The sequence below is a fragment of the Lipotes vexillifer genome, unplaced genomic scaffold (genome assembly GCF_000442215.2).
Source record: "Lipotes vexillifer unplaced genomic scaffold, Lipotes_vexillifer_v1.1 scaffold84, whole genome shotgun sequence".
Lineage (NCBI taxonomy): Eukaryota > Metazoa > Chordata > Mammalia > Artiodactyla > Lipotidae > Lipotes > Lipotes vexillifer.
In genome coordinates this window covers 2,181,403-2,201,559 of record NW_006783414.1, presented here as the reverse complement: position 1 = coordinate 2,201,559, position 20,157 = coordinate 2,181,403, and positions in this window count along the sequence as shown.

Here is a 20,157-nt window from a genome sequence, read left to right as displayed (position 1 = left end):
GGGCACGAACCCGTGTCCCCTGCATCGGCAGGCGGACTCTCAACCACCGCGCCACCAGGGAAGCCCTCAGCGAATATTTTTTGGTAGAAATAATGGACGAGTGAAACATAGACATACCCACTGTGTGGTCAGTGCTGCAAGGGTACAGAAGTGGGTGAGGCGGGGACACTGGGCTGCCTCTGCCTTTAGCCCCCCTCTTCTTCTCCCTTAGTAACACAATCCTGATTTTGTTCAGGAAGCAATGGAACAAGCTGAAAAGCTCTATTTCCCAGGTACCCTTGTAGAGAGATATGACCATTTGGTTATATGCTGGCTGGTGTTACATAGGCTTTCTTTGTTGGGTGGTACTTCCAAGAAGACTCCTCAAAAGAATAAGTGGACTTGTCTGGGGGACCTTATGTATCTTTGTCCCTTCTCTTTCTTGCTACCTGGAATGTGGACCTAAGGGCTGAGACTGCCATGACTATCTTACAACCATAAGTCAACCTTGAAGACAGGGAAATTCCCTGGCAGTCCAGGGGTTAGGACTCCATGCTTCCACGGCAGGGGACCCGGGTTCAATCCCTGGTAGGGTCGGGGGAACTAATCCCGAAAGCCGAGAGGCTCGGCCAAAACAAACAAACAAACAAAACCTTGAGGTTGGGAGCCATGAGCTAAGGATGGTAAATAGTAAACCACACACAGATAAAAGGAGCCTGGAACATCAGTGATGTCACAGTTGTCATTCCAGGCCTGTCTTCTTAACCCAAGACATATCTTAGCAGAGAGAAGAATAAGTCCCTATCTTTTTTCAAACACTACTTACTAAAGGTACTTGTCAATGATACCTTGAATAAGATTCAGTCCCTGACTTCCGGAACTTACAACCAATAATAAGATTCAGACACACCCACTGACCCCCAGGGCAATGGGCTGGCCAGGAGGAACTCAGCAGGGTCAAGTGCCTTGCCCAGCCCGGGGCTTGGTGGGCAGAAGGAGAGCACTGGTATCTCCCCAAGGAAGGATTGGGTCATCACCGTGGCCTTTCACACTCTCAAATTGTTGGGTTAGGCAAGGACTGGCAGTGTGAGGGGTCAAACCACAGCGATTTCTGCTCCTTCTGGAGTCACCCAGTGGGGAAAATGTCACATATGTTGATGAGGTGTCACCAGTCAAACAGAAGTCTTAGCTCAGCATCCTCTCTGTGCCTGGCATTGTGTTAGATGCCATGGGGGGAGGCACACGGAGGAGATGTGGCTCCTGACCCCAGGAGGCTTACACTTACAGATACTCATGAACTTCTGTCTGGGAAGAACCTTGGTGGGAACCTCAGTTTCCTGGCCTCAAGGTTCCATGTGGAGGGATCTTATCTGGGGTAACATTTCCTACCTCATTTCCACACAAGGCTCACTCCTCATGAGAGGTGGAGTGAGTCTGAGAGCAGAAACAGATAAGCCCTTCTGCGCTCTCTCTCTTTAAGATCCACCTTAGGGGCTTCCCTGGTGGTGCAGTGGTTGAGAGTCTGCCTGCTAGTGAGGGGGACACGGGTTCGAGCCCTGGTCTGGGGGGATCCCACATGCCGCGGAGCGGCTGGGCCCGTGAGCCACAACTACTGAGCCTGCGCATCTGGAGCCTGTGCTCCGCAACAGGAGAGGCCACGATAGTGAGAGGCCCGCGCACCGCGATGGAGAGTGGCCCCTGCTTGCCGCAACTGGAGAGAGCCCTCGCACAGAAACGAAGAACCAACACAGCCAAAATAAGTAAATAAATTAATAAACTCCTACCCCCAACATCAAAAAGAAAAAATAAGATCCACCTTAGGATGTGCCTGTAGGATGTTCAGTTTCCACTGAAGGGGTGGCCAAGTCTGTCTGACTCCAGGGACCCCAATCACGTACTTGTGCCACATCCTTCAACCCAACTTTTATCAGTTAAAAAGTTGATATTGTTGTCTCCATCTCTTTTTTGGTTCTGAATTCAAGAAGAGAAGGAATGAGTTATATTTGGTCTGTCAGTATAATTAACGTTGACAGCTGTTATGAACAACCTCCAAATCTCAGTGTCCTAACATCATAAAAGTTTTAGTTCTCATCTCACAAAGTCCAATGATGACGTTTCTGGTCAAGAGGCTGTGCTATAAAAGGGTGACTCAGAGACCCAGTTTGCTTTCATATTGTGTCTCCACCATTATGCGTCTTCCAAGCCAACCTGGAATCATCCAGGCATGGGAGATGGTGAAAGCCTGGAAGATCATGCTGTGGGATATTTTACAGTGTGAACAGCCAAGCCTGGAAATGTCAGAGATGACTTCCACCTACACTCCGTTGGGCAAAGTAAGTTACATGACATCTCTTAGATGCAAAGGGGGCTGGAAAATGTGTCTTATTCACGTGCCCAGGGAGAACTAGACGTTGGTGGACTTCAGCAGTCTCTGCCATGTCCAACATGGTCTAATCCTGTCATCATGAACATGACCATTTTGAGAATCGAAGCCTGTAACAAAGCTGCCCAAAGCACACAGCCATTAACAACAGAGCTGAGAAGAAAACTGGGCATCGCCGAAACTAGATAGCATGTGCAGAGAGGGGAGGGGTAAAACCGAGGGCCTTGAACCTAGGTGAGGCATCTGCCCGGCCTGGCCTCAGGGAGTAGTGAGTTCCCTGTCACTGCAAGAAGGCAAACAGAGGCTGATCATTGGTGGAGTTATTGAGAATCAAGTTTTCCATCAGACAACTGGATTACATCAGCGATTCCCACACTTTTCATTCTCAAGGGCCCCTTTCATAAGTTTTCCCTTTGGACTTCATGTTTTGAAAGATTTTGTCAAACAAACAAACTGCACTTATTGAGTAATAACAAATATATTTCCCCATTTCTTGTTAATCAAGGGTGTGTGTGTGCATGTGTGTGTGTGACCTACAACTGGACACGCTCACATTGGCATCATGGTTTTGATCTGCTCATCGTATTCCAGAAATGCCCAAGATGTCATCAACAGCCAATCTAAGCATTTGACACCCTGCATAGATGATTTAATTCCAGCCAAAGCAAAGAAACTAAGAGTTTAGTTACCCCTATCACGGAGTACAGTAACAATTTTTTTTTTTTTTTTTTTTTGCGGTATGCGGGCCTCTCACTGTCGTGGCCTCTGTACGCGGGCCTCTCACTGTTGCGGCCTCTCCCGCTGCGGAGCACAGGCTCCGGACGCGCAGGCTCAGCGGCCATGGCTCCCGGGGCCAGCCGCTCCGCGACACGTGGGATCCTCCCGGACCGGGGCACGAACCCGCGTCCCCTGCATCGGCAGGCGGACTCTCAACCACCGCGCCACCAGGGAAGCCCAACAATTTTTTTAAAGATTATTAAAAAGCTCTTCCAGACCTATAGCACTATTTAGGACTCTAGACATCTCACTCCCTTCTTCAACCCCTTCATTCCCCCCAACAGACAGTGTTGGGGTACATTTTTTTGCCCAACCGAGTAGGAATCTCCTCAAGGACATGGACCCTGTCTCCGTATCCCTGGTGCCCAGGCTGGTGCCAGGTAGTCACTCAATAATTAGCCATGAAAACAAAAAAAAAATCTATGAATGAATATGAGGAACTCCATTTCTAGCGTGAAGGTAAGGCTGGCAGATCAGAAGAAAGCAGACCCCTCTGAACTTGGCAGTTACCCTGATCAGAGAGACAAAGCCAAAAGTGGGGGGCTTCCCTGGTGGCGCAGTGGTTGAGAGTCCGCCTGCCGATGCAGGGGACACTGGTTCGTGCCCCGGTCCGGGAGGACCCCGCGTGCCGCGGAGCGGCTGGGCCCGTGAGCCATGGCCGCTGAGCCTGCGCGTCCGGAGCCTGCGCTCCGCAACGGGAGAGGCCACAACAGTGAGAGGCCCGAGTACCGCCAAAAAAACAGAAAAAAAGAAGAAGAAGAATGGGTAGGCGCCCCCCTGGATTGGAAGGTGAGCCCCCACCATTCCAGGCAGAGGCCAAAGCAAAAGCAGGACCCTGGGTGGTTTGGGGTCCTGATGGGCGTCCCATCTCCCTGAGAGTAACTTCCAATCTTCCCTGTGCCTTTATCCCACACCCTGTAGATCCTAAACTTCAGAGTCCAGCAGCAGCATTGCCAAGAGGCAGGGAGGGAGCCTTAGCCCCATTATCTTTTGTTGCAGGGCCTTGATCCCATCAAGCACCCATAACTCTCAAAATTTGGAAGGGGTTCAAACACAGGCAGATGAAAGGCTACATATTCTCTGCAAAGGTGAACTTCAGGCATGGAGTTCAGTACTGGCCCTCGGTGCAATTTCTTTTCTATAGCCCTTTTCTCTACTACCTTTGTATTGGAGTTAGTTTTTTTTTTTCTTAATTCCATTTCCTTTTCTATTTGGACCACACAGTAAATTCAAATATGAAAGCAAAATAGAGCATACGAGAATGTTCACAGTAGCAAATGTTGTAATAGTAAAACTCAGCAGGCAAAAAGCTAGAAACAAATGAAAAGCCCATTTGTAAGGATCAGCTGAACTAAATGTGGCACAATTTCTATAACTGACTATTTTGTGGTTACCTTTAAAAAGTAGACCAGTTCTGTTGATATGGAAAGACATCCACAATAAACTGAGAAAGTCCAGATGCAAAATGTCACAATAGGCTACCATCTGTGATATTTTTAAGAGGCTATTTAGACAGGTGTGGATTATATACATGGAAAATTGGAATAGAAATACATAAAAACTGTTGAAGGTGATTACCTCTGGGAAGTAGAATTGAAGGTCTAAAGTGGAAGAATTATTTTTTCATTGGTACATCCTTTGCTTTTGAATTTTTACCATGTACATATGTTATTTCCATAATGAAAATTAATTTACTGGTTTATCCACCTGTAATTTATCTCTGTTAATTAATTTTAATAGAATATTAAAATTTGTGCCCTGGATACAAAGTCCAGTTATGAATTTATTTAATTAATATTGATAAGGGTTTATTATACCCCAAGCAAGCGCTAGGAGCTGGGATTACGTAGATCCACAAAGGAAAGTAACGAAGAGACCTTGCCTTCCAGTGGCTCATTGTCAAGTGAGGGAGCTATAGCCAAATAAATGTAGGCAACGGGGGAAAAATCAGTGTCATGATTGAGGAAAGTCCTGAAAATTATGGGACCATAGAGGATGGCACCTAGAAAGAAGACTTTCTGAAGGAGGTGCTATCTGCAAAGGGCTTTGAGGATGAATAGAAGTTAATTACAAGGAAGAAGGAAGGGGAAGAGCTTCCCAGGTGTAAAGAGCAAAACACAAGCAGCTCATGGGACAATAAGGATGGATGGGTAGTTTTAACCACAGCAAATACACACTTGGAATACTTATGATTTTAAAATGCTCTCATAATGAAATAGTATGCAACCCCTACAGGGAAGAGATAGCTCTACTGGAAGCAACTAACAGTTGGGTAAAGTGGTTAGGAGTTTGGGCTTTGGAACCAGATGTTAGATCTGGTTCAGATTCTGGCTCCACCACCCACTGGCTGTGCTGCGTTCCTTAACGTCTCTCTGCTAAATTTCCTCCCCATAAAATGAAAATAATAATAGTACATTCTTCATTGGGTTCTAATGAGTGTTAGAATGAAATAATGTATACAAAGTCCTTATCCCAGTGCCTGCCACAAAACAAGCATTGCATTAAATACGTGATAGTTACACTCCCATGGACTGATCTTTAAGACATGTTAAGTATGAGGGAAAGAGACAAATTGCTTTTTATATTTAAGATATTATCTTATTTCAGCAGGGACTTTACTGTTTTGTTCACCAATATGTATCCGTCAGTACATAGGTGCATTCCAATAAATCACTGTTGAATGAATTAATTCCTGTAAAAGAAAATATATGTTGCATTTGCTACTACATATACCGAAAAAGAAACTGAAAAAGTATACACCAAACTGTTAATAGACGTTGTCTCTGGAATGACAGGATTATGAAGGACTTATCCTTTTTAAATCATACTTTTCTCTAACAAATGTTTTGCAAGGAGCCTGATACCTGGAAAAAGCAGAAAACAGCAATAACGTTCGAATGTAAAACAAGAGGAAAAGTAAACATATTTTTGTTTACTGGCACCATCATAGTCAATTCAAAGTTTTTTTCGTTTTTTCTGGAATTTGTCTCCAGTCTTCTGAGAGAGAAAATATAGTCTTGGAAATATACAAGACTGCATATATACTGTATAACTGTATGTTATACAGTTATACATATATACATGTATAACTGTATAACTTGTATATACAAGTTGACCTTTTCTTAATTTAAAATTATGAGATAAGCTGAACTTCAGTCATTGCCCCAGTTCTTGGATCTGTGCTCTTTGGTAGTGCTCTCCCAACACTGTCTCTGAGCTCAGCCCTGTGGCTTGGTTTTGACCAATGGAAAAGTAGCAAGCATGACAAAATTATGGCTTGAAAAGCACTTGCACACTGGAGGTCTTGGAGCCCTAACAACATATGAAGAAGCCCAGGCTCGCCAGCTGAACGATGAGAGACAGGCAATCCACTCCCGCCATCTGAGACCAGACCGACCACAGACACGTGAGCCCGTGCGGCCAAGATCATCCAAGCCCGACCTCGACCAGAGAACCACCTGACAGGATCATGAGCTAAACAGACAGCTGTTATTTCAGGCCACTCAATTTTAGGGTGGTTCATGGTTTGTCATGCAACAACGGATAACCAATACAAGTTACTTTAGTCACATGGCTTCTAAACAAAGTGCTCAACTGTATGTGATTTTTCAAATGAAAAAGAAAAGTCAAGAACCCGCAGCAAAATCACCACAAACTATTCACAGAGTCTCTTTTAAAAATAAAAGTATATCAAATTGAGGGCTGCCTTTTGCGAAGGACAACAGACACAAGAATATTATATTTTATATATTATATTCTTGTGTATAATATTTTATATATTATACAATATTATATTATAATAAGGGCTCTAGTTTTCTGACCACAAACACAGCTGAAGTTTACCCTGGTATAATAAATATTTGACTTCCTTCTGAGATGATACAACCAGTAGTATTAAGTGATTCATTAAATTTCTTGAAACATTTACATATCTTTACAATGAATTCATTTCTTAAAAATCACCCTGAACCTTTTCTTTTGGACATTTCTGAAGCATGAAGCGGCAGCATCAACCTCTCTAACAAGAACACACCTCTGCCAGGTGGGTCTCACATTCACACACATCACCCCATTTGTTCCTCACAGCATTCCTGAACACAGGCGTGATTATTCCAACTTAACCAAGGCAATGAGGCCCAGAGAAGTCAAGCGACCTGCCCAAGGTCACACAGCTCATAGGGGCAGACCTGAGCCCTGTCAAGACCAGCTCTTCTGCATCCAGATCTCTCATTTTTATCACAGCACAGCACATGCTCTGGGATACTTTTTTGTTTTGTTTTGTTTTGTCTGTTTGTTTTTTGCGGTACGCGGGCCTCTCACTGCTGGGGCCTCTCCCGCCGCGGAGCACAGGCTCCGGACACGCAGGCCCAGCAGCCACGGCCCACGGGCCCAGCCGCTCCGCAGCACACGGGATCCTCCCGGGCCAGGGCACGAACCCGTGTCCCCTGCATCGGCAGTCGGACCCCCAACCACTGCGCCACCAGGGAAGCCCTCTGGGATACTTTTAAACCTGGTGGAGTTAGATGGTTTACACTGAGCATCCAATCATCAAATAATAATAGTTAACCTTCACGTAGCATTTGCTGAATGCCAGGTACTGTTCTGAGCACTTTGTGTATATGAATTCATTTCATTCTCACAACCAGCCTATGCGGTAGGCTCTCTTATTATCCGCATTTTACTAATGAAGGGACTAGGGCATATAGAGATTAAGTGATGTGACCAAGATCACACAACAAGTGAGCAACAGAGCCAGGATTCACACTGGTGAAAATAGCTCCAAAGTCGACCCTCCTAAACCAATAAGCTGCACTGCACCAAGACCTAGCATCCTGGTTGGCCTGGGACTGAGAGGCTTTCAAAGATGCTGAACTTTCAGCGCTAAAGCCAGGAGAATCCCAGACAAACCAGGGCAGTGGACAGAGGTTACAAACGAGCAGCCCTCAGGCCACATCCAGCCCAGTCTATTTGAACCATACAGTATTCTGAAATAATATTGAGCCAACATTTAAAAATTAGATGACATATCTTATTAAGAGCTATACTTTGGGGAGATCAGGGTATGCATTCAGGCATAGTGACAATAGCTGCTGGGCCCTGTCCCCCTGGCAACAGCCCACCTGCGTCCTCTGCATCCCCCACCACATACACCAGGTGTCACGTGCCCTCACCCCAGCTTGTTTGGCTCATTTCTGTGCCTGACCAGATGTTGTGTGCAGTTACTGGAGTGTGGGACCCTGCTTCATGGTCCTGATGCACTAGAGCAGGGCTCCTGCACCTGTGAATCATCTGGGGTGTTTTGAAGGTGCCCAGGACACACCTCCACCCAATAGACTCAAACTTCAATGTGCACTTGAATCATCAGGAGATGAGGCAGGTTCTGATTCAGTGGGTCCGGGTGGGGCCCGGGATTCTGCATTTCTGACAAGCTCCAAGGTGATGTTGATGCTGCATTTCCAGGGACCACACATTGAGAGGCAAGGGGCCAGAAGACAGCGGCTCATTAGCACGTGAGCAAACTAAGCTGGCTCTTCTGGACAGCTCCTGTCTCCTTGGAGACTCATTAGCAGAGAGGCCTAGAGAGGTGCAGTGAGCAGCCCCAGGTCACACAGAGCACCCAGATCTCTGCTGTTTCCCACCACACAGAGCTGTCTCCCCCCACAGGTGACTTCACCCACCCATCCAAATCACAGCACCTCCTAGCTCACTGTGCGAGGTGAGGCTGGGGTGAAATTCACCACGGAGAAGTCAGCTCCTGTGGAATCTGTTTCTGGATGGGGGTGGGTGGCAGTCCTCAGTGGAAAGGGGCTCCAGGGCAGGAGAAGCATCCCACATGCATGCAACAGAGAGAGCAGAGGCTGACGGAGGGAGGAGGGGCCGACTGAGGGATGGAAGCTCGGGACACAGGACAGCCTCCTCCTCTGCCCCCTGTCAGACAGGACACCCCATAGTGCCTGAGTCAGAGGGCCTGTGAACTCAGCCCCCCGCTGCTGGGTGGGAGGGTGAGTCAGAGGGCGTGTAGTGAAGTGCGCTTGTCCCTGGCCAAATATGGGGCTGTGCTCTGCTCCGTCTTGCCATTCATGCTGCCAGAGGCCTAAGGCTGCGTCTGTTCTGCATGACAGCAGGGTCCCTGATGAAGAAGGGACCCTATTCCACACCCACTGACCCCTCTCTTGCTCCCTCACCAGTGGGTGGTACTTTGCTTTGCATTCTCCAAGCACCTTGTCAACCCCCCACTGCACATCTGCTCTCCCCACACCATTATATGAAGCATGAAATAGAGAATAATAACGCATTTTGAAACAGTGTTTTTGTCATAACGGGGTGCTGGTCTGCTGTCATACGCCCACAGGACTGTAGGCTCGGGGTGAGGGTCAGGAACGAGACCACATCTTGCTTTTCCTTATACCCCTCCTCCCCCACCAGTGCCACACACAAAGCCCGGAACAGGGCAGATGTGATTAGCTATTTGTTAAATTAATCACTGTGTGTATTGTGTGTGTGTGTGTGTGTGTGTGTGTGTGTGTGTGTGTGTGTGAGATTCTCTGCCATTAGACTTTTAATTTCTTGAGTAAATAACTTACATAGCATGCCCTGTGTGCTGGGCGCTGCTCTGAAAATCTTCTCATGCTAGGTCATTTAGCATGAGGATTAACTCATTTAATCCTCACAACAATTCTACAAGGAAACTACTATGATTATCCTCATGTTACAGATGAGGAGCCTAAGGACCAGAGAGGTTCGGTAACTCGCCCAAGGTCGTACAGCCAGAAAGTTCTAGAATCACGATTCTAACCTCAACAGCATGGCCTCAAATTCTGTACTCTTAATGGTATTGGATTCATTTCTGTGTCTCTGATGCCTGGCACGTGATATGTAGTAATAACTGTGTGTTGACTAGATGAATGAATAATTAATTGGTTAATTACTGTGTTTGTGTAAGTGCATTTGTGTCTCCCACTAGACACTGAATTTCTCGAAGAAAATATTGGTCTTGCCGATGCCTCCCTGTGCATTTAGTAAACGATTAAAGAGATAATATATTAAGGAATGGACGTTCCCCCATGCCCACTTATTTGATGTGTGATCCAGGGTGCCTTGCAGGCACCCTGAGGTTCTCAGAGTTTATTCAGGTGTCCAGGAGGAGACAGGTAGGGCCAAGAGCCAGGGCCGGCTTCGTGGCCCTGTGTGGTCTGTACAGCTGCACAGGGTCCTGTGCTCAGAAATGTCCCCCGACTTGGTTCAGTGTCCTACTGTCGCCATCTTGAAATTCTTAATAATTTTGAACAAGGGGCCTCCTGCTTCTGTTTTACACTGGGCTCCACAAATGATGCCGCCCGTCCTGCCAGGAATGAATAAAGGCCATGAAGATGCCTGCAGGAGAGGAGAGGGAAGGAAAGGGACTCCAGGAGCTCTGTGTCCACAGCCTCCTGGAGAGAAGCCTTAGTTGTGGTGACCATTCTAATGGTGGGTCACAGGCTTAGTGATTCCAGCCCAGGTGTGTCTTCTGAAGGGGCATTTGCATCTCATCGCCCCTCCCCAAGAGCTGTCCCTGAGACACCCCTGGGCCTCAGGCACCAACAGCTTCAAACTGTCACCCAGGGGCTTCCCTGGTGGCGCAGTGGTTGAGAGTCCGCCTGCCGATGCAGGGGACGCGGGTTCGTGTCCCGGTCCGGGAGGATCCCCACATGCCGCGGAGCGGCTGGGCCCGTGAGCCATGGCCGCTGGGCCTGCGCGTCCGGAGCCTGCGCTCCGCAGCGGGAGAGGCCACAACAGTGAGAGGCCCGCGTACCGCAAAAAACAAAAACAAAAACAAAAACAAAACTGTCACCCAGGCCAGCTTCTAGAGCATTCCCCCATCTCAGCCACGACGGTAATAATGCCTCCGTGTCATGGAGCTCAGACTCAGGCTGAGCACTGGGCTAAGCTCTTTTCTTTCATTTGATGCTCACTACCAACACCCCAAGAGATGGGTTTAAGTGACCCCACTTCAGGCATCTGAGGTTCCAAGTTACTAAGAGGCAGCATCAAGTGCCAATAAACAGTTCCAAGACCCTTCTTAACCGATGGCCCCCACTGCCCCTCCCTGTTTTAGGCAGGCCCCCTTCCTCCTGCCTGGAAAACCCTCTCCCCTTTTCCCAAATCCTGTCTTCTCCCTTTACCTCTCCTCCAGCCATACAGCTGGGAAGTGGGAGGACCAGGGCTCCAACCCAAGCAGTCGGCCTCAGATTACTGCTCTTAACCATATTTGATAGATCTGCCCTCTTTGGGCCTGGCTTGGATATAACTCAACTCACAGGAACGTGAACCTGGAAGGAACTCCAGCTTCAGCTTCTTCATCTGTAATAAACAGACTTACATCGCAGACCTGCCTGGATTAAATGTAATGACGGATGTCAAAGTGCTTTTTAACAATCCAGGTCTAAGCAGTTACTCCTATTAATTACCAGTAGTGAAACTAAGGCTTATTACACCCCGTGCTAGAGAAACAAAGGTCATTAGCTCCTACCTGCTTCACCTCAGTCAACCCGAGTCTGGCCACACCCTGGCCAGTCACCAGTCAGTAAAGAACTAAACAAGATGCGTGCCTGCCAATCACCAGGATTTCTCCTGCGCTGTCTTTCGATCCTGAACCTGCCTCTTCTTAGCTATGTGACTTTGGGCAAATCACTTTACCTCTCTCACTGCTGAGTTTGTCATCTACAACGTGGAGCTGATGGAGATAGTTGTATTGCAGGGTGGTTGTAGGGTGACCAGCATGGTAATCAGCAAGTGGTGGTTGGCGTTATTCTTGGGAAAACTCTCGTACACACAAGATTCCCTGCAAAGCAGCAAGTGCCTGACCAGCATCTTGTGATTTGTGATGGTTAATTTTATGTGTCAAGTTGACTGGACTAAGAAATGCCCAGAGAGCTGATAAAACATTATTCAGGGTGTGTCTGGGAGGGTGTTTCTCAGATTAGCACTTAAATCCATAGACTGAGCAAGCAGATCACCCCCCTCAGTGCAGGCATCATCCAATCTGCTGAGAATTTGAATAGGACAAAATGGTAGAGGAAAGGCGGTTTCGCTCCCTCTGCCTGAGCTGAGATGTCCATCTTCTCCTGCCCTCAGGCCTCGGCACACCTGGTTCTCAAGCATTCAGATTCAGACTATGACTTATACCATTGGCTTCTCTGGTTCACAGGCCTTTGAGTTTGGACTGGAACCACAAACTTTCTGAGTCTCCAGACTGCAGATAGAAGATCATGGACCCTCTCAGTTTCCATATCATGTGAGCTGATCCCTTATAATTAATCTCTTTCCATCTATCAATATATATCCTAATGATTCTGTTTCTCTGCAGAACCCTGATTAACACGCTCTTAGAGCAACTTTTCTGAGTGTTCTCTTCCCACTGAAGACGTGCTACGCTCCGAGAACATGGGTGAACACTCTACTGATAAGTCCTAAGTAAGACAGCTTGTTTCTGAATCTCTCAGCTTGCCCAAACCTTGACCAAGCTGCAACACTGCCGACAGCTCTTCCAACGTCTTCCCCTCCCTTAGCCTCCCTTTCCCTGACTGCCCAGGGTATAACTGACGGCCTTTTGATTCCACTCCTGCTGCCACCAAAGCTTCACCCCCCACAACCAGGCTGGAGCTTCCTGGTTTTTTTAATCTTTGCAGATTAAATCTTTGTTATGCCAATCCAGGGCATAACAAGGGGTTAGGCTACCGGATACAGTGAAGTGTCTATTTAGAGTTGAAGTCTCCCTGTTCTTCACCCTACTCTCCCCCCCCCCCGCCCCCGATTACATTTTTCCAAAGAAAAGAAAATTGTGCCCATCAGAAACACACACACTAGCTTCACAGGTCCTAACTCTGTGATCTTTGGCAAAGCCCATAGTGTCTCTAAGGCACAGCTAACTGGGAACGGTCAAAGCGCCCCTCTGGTAGGGCTGGCATTGGGATTAAATGAGATAACCCACGCAAAGAGTCTAGTACAGTTCCTGGTGCATAGTAAGTACTCAATAAAGGTAACTATTTTGTTGTTGTGGTTATATGAAATCAGTTCCTAACTGTGAAATTATACGTCACAGTTATATTCGATCCACAACAGTATTAACCTAATTTTCATCACCGTAGCAAATAAGAACTATGAGCATATTGACAGACGTCAATTGATGATGACGTTTTCACAGGCCTAGGTGCTGTCCTGCCTGTTGTCCCAACATATTTTTTAAAAATTCCTGCTAGCACTCTGGCTCTGTGAGCAAAATTTTTAAAAATTATAAAACTTGCTCTCAGGCTTCCCTGGTGGCGCAGTGGTTAAGAATCCGCCCACCAATGCGAGGGACACAGGTTCAAGCCCTGGTCCGGGAAGATCCCACATGCCGCGGAGCACCTAAGCCCGTGTGCCACAACTACTGAGACTGCTCTCTAGAGCCCGCAAGCCACAACTACTGAGCCCACGTGCCACAACTACCAAAGCCCGCGCGCCTAGAGCCCGTGCTCCGCAACAAGAGAAGCCACCACAATGAGAAGCCCGCGTACCGCAACGAAGAGTAGCCCCCGCTCACCACAGCTAGAGAAAGCCCCCGCACAGCAACGAAGACCCAACACAGCCAAAAATAAATAAGTAAATAAGTAATTTTTTAAAATAAATAAATAAAAATAATATACCAATCTATGTTCCCTGGAAATTGGGAGTATTTGGGGGTATATTTGAAATCAGAGTGAACCACGAAAGAAAAGAAAAACTTCATTTGTTCATTCCATAAATATATGATAAGTACCTACTGTGTGTCAAGCTCTGCAAAAATAGACAATTGTTTTTAAAACAGGCAAAAGGCCCTGCCCTCAGAGAACTTACCTGGCCTGAGGAGTTTCCTAGTTGATCACTATAAAAGTGATTTCATTTTTTAAATGAAATCTTTCAAAGAACAACGAAGAATGAAATGTTTCAAGGCGTAAGAATGAGATCAGTGTTTCCTTGGCTTAGTCAATAATGTGTGATGAGCCTCCTGGCAGGGCAATGAAGGAAGACTTGTCATCTTGTGCAGCAGAGATCCAAGAAGACCTCAAGGCCCAGCATAAACAAAGACAGGCTGTTAGGACGCATTAAGTTTGAAGGGAAAACTGGAACCAATTTGCACATGGTTGCAAAAACGGATTTGCAGCATGGAGTTGATCTGAACAAAATTCCTGGCCAGGCCTATCACAGAGTTGCTAACAGGAGCAGAAAATTGAATGGATTTGCAGCAACGCTGGTGAAAAGAGAGCCAAGCATTTCATACACACAAGGCTACGTCAAAGTTTGAGACTCAGTAGGAATAAATTTTGATGTGAGATCGAGAAATAGAAAAACTCCGAAAAGCTCTCAATACTATCAACTCATGCATATGAGAAAAAGCTGATGATTTTTTTCAAAGCATTTCCATGCAGAGTGAAGGTGCAACAGGCAGGAAGCTGTGTTATTCTGTGAAAATGTCTTTGGGCTATCCAATATGGTAATTTGTGTTCATTTGGGTTTAACATCTTTTCAGAGATTACAGAATTTAGGAAACTGTATAAAATGATTCTTAAAAGATCAAGTGTCTGATAAATTGAGCAAGGTACTGAGGTTAACTTCCAACTTTGAATTTATCTTTTGTCTAATACATATTAAGTATTTCAGGAATTCTTTCGAAGGGCTGCAAAATAAACTTAGCTATAATCACTTCTTTTTTTCTTTCTTCATGATTTATCATCTGTGTAAAGCGATAAACATTTCAAAACTATTCAGGACGGGGTAGAAGAATCATGCCAAAAAATAATCATAGAGGGTTTCAGGGTTTAAAAATCATCCTTTCAAATGAGTACCAAAAAATCCTGGAAGAAAAAATATCTTGGGAATTTAAATCCTTTTTCTTTCAGAAAACAATATAACAGTGTTGTTTATTTACTAAGAATTTGATTCTTAGTTATTAAATTTAAATATATATTTTATGAACATGAGCACAAAAATCTTTTTTGCGGTTTTGTATATGTATATACATGAATATGTACATATATGGAATAAAGCATCAATGAAACAGCAAGCAACATTTTTCAAGAATATAGATGTACATATGATGTACGTACGGTCCCACAGCTTCATTTTCCTAAGAATGATACAAAGTTTAATTTTCTTCATGACTGCATCAACGTAACCAACACGGGTGACTCCACGAGGCCTTCGTAAAAATGCTACACATGTCCCGAGCCATTGCATTTTGTTTCAGTTCCAACTGCCACAGACCAAGCAGGGGTGCTTATTCTTCTTCCACATCATCTTAAAACATACTGCGAAGGGCACTAGCCCTCGATGGTTATTAAGAATGACTCGGTGACCAAACTGATGGACCTCAAAGGAAGGAACCAGTGGTGTTTGGAGAAACTGACCATGCAAGATGAGAGGCAGATGGTGTTTGATGGATCCAATCTCACCTATCAGAATTACTCATCCAGCTTGGTAGATTGTTATGGCTGACATCCAAATCTGAACTCTTAAGTCTGAAGGCATGCTACCCTGATAACAACTGGACACCGTTCCTGGGAGAGGATGGTGACACAATAGAAATCATCATGCTGTATTTATTAGCATATTCCTGCATGTTCAAAAATTTTTGGAAACCTGCATTTGAAAGCTGTTGCTCTAAAATCTCCCACAGAGGGCTTCATTTGTTTGGTGAAGTTTCCCTCACATGGAAATCTGCTGAAAACAAGGGTAAGGGATCTGGGTCCCCCACAAACATCCTATCAGGCTCCACCTTGTCTGGGATTATTACAAAGTCCCACTTTATAGATGATGAAACTGAATTTCAAAAAGGTGAAGTCAGGGCTTCCCTGGTGGCGCAGTGCTTGAGGGTCCGCCTGCCGATGCAGGAGACGCGGGTTCGTGCCCCGTTTCGGGAAGATCCCACATGCCGCGGAGCGGCTGGGCCCGTGAGCCATGGCCACTGAGCCTGCGCGTCCGGAGCCTGTGCTCCGCAAATGGGAGAGGCCACAACAGTGAGAGGCCCGCATAACGCAAGAAAAAAAAAAAAAAAAAAAAAAAAAAAAAAAGGTGAAGTCATTGCATCCTTGATGTCCTAAGGGAAAAGCGTCAGTATGTACCTTTGTCACTCGATGTGCAGGGATTTGTGCAAGGGATTGTTTATTTACAAGAAGGCAATCGGGCCTCTGGGTGGGCCAGTGCATGACTGATATGCTTACAGTCCCTGGGGTTCTTGGAAACCCAGGGTAGCACCAGGCCAGAGGGAGCCACTTCCAGCTCCTCTCCAGCCATGACCCCTGCCTCTCTCGTCCTCCACCCCAGACCCTCGCCCCTCCTGCCCTGCAGTCATAATGGGTTCCTCTCAGTCTGTGTTCCCTATTACCAGCAGCTTTTTCTGGTTCCACTCCACTGCCTAGATCTTTCCCACAACCTCTCCGCAGCCTGGGCGGCCACCACCATCCTTCAGACCTCCATGTGGTCTCATTTCCTCCAGGAAGTCCTTCCTGCCCCCTCTCCACCAGCTGCAGCGGGAACCCTTTCTCTGGGCTCTTGTAGCATCCTATGCTGCCTCTGAATAAATAGTTGATTTGGTGGTATGAACAAGAGGTGATCCAGCCCTGTGGTTCAAAGCCTGGGCTCTGGAGCCAGTCGGCCTGGGTTTAAATCTTGGCTCCGCCTCTTATGTATGAGCTCTGTGACCTTGAGCAAGTAGCTTCATCTCTCTGTGTCCCCATCTCTGCCTCTGCAAAATAAGAATAATAGCATAACCAGCTGTTGTAAAAAACCCAAGAGTTAAGGCTTCCTTGGTGGCGCAGTGGTTGAGAGTCCGCCTGCCGATGCGGGGGACGCGGGTTCGTGCCCCGGTCCGGGAAGATCCCAGATGCCGCGGAGTGGCTGGGCCCGTGAGCCGTGGCCACTGAGCCTGCGTGTCCGGAGCCTGTGCTCCGCAGCGGGAGGGGCCGCAGCGGTGAGAGGCCCGCGTACGGCCAAAAAAAAAAAAAAAACCCAAGAGTTAATACACGCAAGGCACGTAAAACAATGCCTGACATATAGCAAGTGCTCATTACTGTATCATTACAGTAATCTTCTGTTTTCTGGTCCATCCGTTCACTAGACTGAATTCTTGATTGTACAGATGGTGTCATAATTCTCTCTTAGCGTAGCCTCTGGCACGTAGTAGGTACTCAGTAAATATTTGCAGAATGAACGAATGGGCAATAGAGGCCACAGCCTCTGTTGAACCCTCTGCCTACAGCTGGCTTTCTCTAGAGGCCGCCTTGGTTTCCATGGACTCGAGGCCCATGTTGGCTGAGCTGATTTGCTTAGAGGAGACTTGCTTATGCTCTCCCCAGGGCTGAGCTATTCCTCCTAGCACAGCTGCTCATGCCATTGAAGTTGTGCAACTCCACGCGATTCAGCTTTGCAATGACGATTCCTCGTATGACTAGGGTGTTGACCTGTTTTCATGGAATTGAACTTCTCCCACTGGAAGGTCCCAGGGCCTCATTCTTAGCCAACAGCCTCACTGGCTGCTCTGTGAGCAGCTAACCCTCTCCTCACCATTGCCTGGGCTGTGCCCCAAGTTCCGGAGCTGGCTGCCCCTGCTCTCCACCTGCGACAGGCCAGCTCTGCCTACATCTCAACGCTCAAAGGCCACCCCGACCAAGGCTTTTCCAGACTCTACTCCCAGGTGGAAACCATCCCTCACCACTCTGCACTCCCATAGTCCTCTCTATGTACCCTTGTTGCTTCACCTCTTGGAGTCTCAGTTTCATTATCTATGAAAGAGATAACAATGCCTACTTCAAAGGGAGGTTATGAAGATCAAGCGACTCAAGTAAATGTTTCATACCATAAGCATTTGCTTGTTTACTACGTGGGAAGTTTCTCAAAGCCAGGAACCCTCTGTTGCATTACTATATGCCCCTTATTCTTAGCAACTGATTCGTCTTAGGCATTCACTAAATGTTTGCTCAGTGAATGAATCCATCAAAAAACAAATCAAAAAACACAAATTACGGCAATGTAGCAACATCCTACAGTTGTAACAGAAAAGAATTGTCTTCGTGTGACTTTCTTTCTTTTTCTTCCTTTTTTTCTTTCTCTTTTCTTTTCTTTCTTCCTTTTTTTTTTTTTTTTTTTTTTTTTCTTTTTTTTTTTTTTTTTCCTTTTTTTTTTTTTTTTTTTTTTTTATTGTTTTCAGATTAGAAATAGCCAAACCGAATCAACTATTCTTTTCCGGGGAGGTGGATTCACAGTGCCTGGTGTGTTCAAAATCTCATTATTTTAGCCAGAGAATTTGGACTTGGGAGTCAAGACACACACGTATGTACTCCCAGGCTGGCGACAGTCCTCGGGAGGGAGCGGGTTCTCGTAGTTCCCCTCCCGCACAATGCGAGCCTGGGCTACACCTCATCCAGCCTCTTGCTCCATCCTGGGCCCTTCCCTCCCTGATAGCCACGTGTCATCACCTGAACCCAACGCCACCAAAGCTAAGTGATTATTGCCTACTCTTCTTGACAAAATTTCCTCCCCCACAGAACCCTCCAGACACCAAAGGGGAATGCCTGGAGAAGTTCATGTTAGGGGGGTGGGAAGCAAGAGTACTGCCTCATTTCTTATAAGCCCTGGGCACATGGAAACAGGAGGATATGCCTCCTTTTGTGACCCTGTCCTGCTCTCTCTCACTGATATTCAGAGAGGCCTATCACGTTCAGTGGGTACGGGTCTCCACCCTTCTTTCCCTTGCCCATGCCCTGAGCCCTGGAGGGAAAGCCCAGATTCCCTACAGGTGGTGCCTCCAGAAATCGCCCCATCGTCTGCATCAGACCTACTTGCCTGCCCGACCCAGACCTGTCCCTTGTATAGTCACCAGAGAGGCTCAGCCCAGATGGTTGCAACTTGCCCAGGTGAAGCAAACTGACTTGCCTGAAGGCTGACAGTGAGCCAGAACCGAGCCATCCAAGAAAAGCCAGAGCAGGTCAGTTTGGCAGCAGGATGCTATGGGGAGAACAGGGGAGGCCTGGGCTGCCCCAGTACACAGGAACAATCACTGGCCAACTCCAGGCAGGGACCTCAAGGTCTGTTTCCCCTCCTCCCACCTCTAACTCTCACCCTGCGGCCCTGGCTACAGTGGGCTGGCTGCTCAGACCACAGTGATTGGCAGGAGGGTATGCACAGCACCATGATGCATCCATCTAAGATGCCAGTGACTGTGAGAGGTGCCTCTAAGAAAGAAAGAGAACCGTCCACATCCATGGTTTTCCCCACAAGCTCATCCCCTGTGCCGTCAGGAACCCAGGGACGATCACAGGAACAATGCAGCATGTGTTCAGAGAGTGGTCCCAGCACTGTCTCTGGGGTTTTCTTCCAAGCTGCTGACATTGTTTTTCCAACTTTGAAGCACAGGTGGAGAAAACCACATCATGAATGCCTCTGTCCCAATGTGACTTATAGGTGCATCCTGTTTTCAGAGATGATAGAAAGGAAAAGAAAGTGCATTTAAATTGATAAAACATGAAATAATAATGGCAGCTAACAGGTATTGAACAGCTGGGACGTCCCAGGAACTGTGCTAAGCATGCACCTTACATGTGTTATCTTAGTCTATCTTCTCTCTGACGTGGGTAATAATATGAGCTGAACTTTTATAGAGCTTACTACTTTCTAGACATGGTTTGAGTTCCTTACATATATTTACTCATTTAATCCTCCCAGCAGTCCTATAAGGTAAATAGTATAATTATCTCTATTTTGAAGATGAAGATGATGAGAATAAATTACTTGCACAAGACTACACTGCTTGTAAGTGGTAAAATTGGTATTTGAATTCCGAAGCCCTGTTCTAGAGTCTACACTTAACCACTCCACTATACGTGGTGCTATTAATGTGCCCATTGTACAGATAAGGAAACTGAGGCTTAGACAAGGTAAAGACCTTGCCTAAGGGTACTCAGCACAAGGGCCAAGATTCAAGTCCACAGCATCCGACTCTAAAGCTCTTGCTGTTCATCCTTTTG